The following is a 2,532-nucleotide window of genomic DNA, read 5'->3' as shown; positions in this document are numbered from 1 at the left end:
AATCCACTCACCTCAGCCTCCCAAAGGCACGGGATTACAGGCTGAGCCACCAAGCCCGACTGCTACTTTGGTTTTTTATGCTTTTGGGGTTTTTTGTTTGTTTGTTTTTGAGTTAGGGGAGTCTCACTCTCTTGCCCAGGCTAGAGTACAGTAACATGTAACACAATCACAGCTCATGGAAGTCTCAACCTCCAGAATTCAGGTGATCCTTCAGCCTCAGCCTCCTTAGTAGCTGGGACCATAGGTGTGTGCCCCCATACTCAGCTAATGTTTTTATTTTTGTAGAGATGAGGTCTCGCTATATTGCCCAGGCTGGTCTCGAACCCTGGCCTCAAGAGATTCTTTTGCCTCAGGCTTACAGGCCTTACAGGGGTTACAGGAGTGAGCCACCACGCCCAGCTGTGCTTGTAGTTTGAGTGGTTAAGTGTGTGTGTGAGATGTGTGATATGTGCATTGAGTGTGTGTGGAGTGTGGGAGGGTATGGGGGTGTGTGTGGAGTGTGTGCTACACTGTGTGTGTGTGTGTGTGTGTGTGTGCGTGTGTGTGTGTGTGTGTGTTGTGTACACCAGGGAGGGTGCTGAGCGTTCTGTGATTTGCAGGAAGTGGCTCCCGAAACTCAGGTCCACGTGAGCAAGGAGCAGCCTTGCCGCCTTTGGCCCTGGGGCATCTCCCATTCACAGATCACCCCCAATTCAGGACCAGCCAGAGGGTCTTAATGAACTTGAGATGAGGGAGGACACACACAGGCAAGAGACTCAGAAGCCCCTGCCAGGCCCACCTTTCCGCAGGTCCTTGAGACGCTTGGGCCTGTGACTGCCCACAGGGTGGTTCTGCGCTCCGGCAGAACCTGGATGTGCAAGGTCCCATGGCCCCGAGAAGCTAAGCCGGTGGGCCTCACCCAGTGGAGCCCCCACCCCAGGGGAGCGGCATTCTTCAGGAGAGAAGCAGGACAGGGGTGAGGCTCTGGCCTCCACCGGCCACAACCTCCTCTTTTCCACAGCCCTACCTCTCCTGTCAGGTGAGGAAGACAAACTGGGTCACAGACGGCGGGCGGGGAGACCTCTGTCAGGTTCCTGGGGAAAAGCCGGGCCTCGATGTGGCGGCATGAACTGTCATCATTCTCTGAGGCTAATTATAAGCCCGAAACCAGAGCGTGGCCAATTCTGGAATGTCCTCAGAGGACACCGCTCACCCACAGAGCCCAGCTCCAGCCCAGTTCCGGCAGATGGTTCTCCTCGCCCTGGCCTGGATCCCTCGGCTGGGAAATTAAGGATGTCTACTTGCTTCTTGAAACTGGGCCACGGCCGGGCTCGGTGGCTCAGCCTGTAATCCCAGCGCTTTGGGAGACCGAGGTGAGCAGATTGCCTGAGCCCGCGGGTTTGAGACCCGCCTGGGCAACTTGGCGAGACCTCATCTCTACAATAAATCAAAAAATTAACCGGGTGTGGTAGCGTGCGCCTGTAGTTCCAGTTATTTGGAAGGCTGAAGGCGGAAGGATCGCCGGAGCCCAGCAGGTCGAGGCTGCGGTGGCTGGGAGCGGCCAATGCACTCCAGTGTGGGCGACAGAGTGAGACTCCAACTCAAAAAAAAAAAAAAAAAAAAGAAAGAAAGAAACTGGGCCACAGCAACATTTTGGAAGGGGCCTGTGGGTCACGGGACTCAGTCGCCTGAAGAGACTGAGCAGGTATTCACACAGGTCACCCAGAAAGGGAGGTACTCATCTCATGGTGTTTCAGAGCAGATGTCACACTTTTCTTGGCCTATATTTTTTTTTTTTTTTTGAGTGAAGGCCTCATTCCATCACACAGTTGGAGGGCAGAGGCATAATCATGGCTGATCACAGCCTCTACCTCCTGGGCTCAGGCAAATCTTCTGCCTCAGTCTCCCAAGTAGCAGGGATTAAGGCATGCACCACTATGCCCAGATAATTTTTGATTTTTTGTAGAGATGAGTTCTTGTCATGTTGCCCAGGCTGATCTTGAACTCCTGGCCTCAGGCGATCCTCCTGCCTCGGCCTCCCAAAGTGCTGGGATATAGGCATCAGCCACCATGCCCAGACTGTTGATCTATTTTAATATCCAGCAGCTTGTTGGGAAACTCTTTCCCTTGTTGTCTCAATGTCCACAGGCTACCACCCCTGAACAGCCCTGCTAGTGTCCCTGAGTGTCCCTGGTGCCCTTATTGGACTGGCCATGCTGAGAGATGATATGGTTTCCCATTACTGCCCCAGGTGACGACCACACCCCCAGACAGGTGAAGGTCACACTCCAAGACAGGTGAAGGACAAACCCCCAAGGCAGGTGAAGGCCACACCCCCAAGCAGGTAAAGGACACACCCCCGGGCAGGTGAAGGCCATACCCCAAAGACAGGTAAAGGCCACACCCCTAGGTAGGCAAAGGCCACACACCCCCAGGCAGATGAAGACCACACCCCCCAAGGCAGGTGGAAGCCACAGCCCCGGCAGGTGAAGGCCACACCCCCCAGGCAGGTGAAGGCCACACCCCCAGACAGATGAAGGTCACACTCCAAGG

This window comes from Carlito syrichta, unplaced genomic scaffold, assembly GCF_000164805.1.
Source record: "Carlito syrichta isolate Samal-C Ts95f unplaced genomic scaffold, Tarsius_syrichta-2.0.1 Scaffold303736, whole genome shotgun sequence".
In the NCBI taxonomy this organism is placed as follows: Eukaryota; Metazoa; Chordata; class Mammalia; order Primates; family Tarsiidae; genus Carlito; species Carlito syrichta.
The sequence above is the reverse complement of the archived record's forward strand: the minus strand, read 5'-3'. Positions refer to the sequence as shown.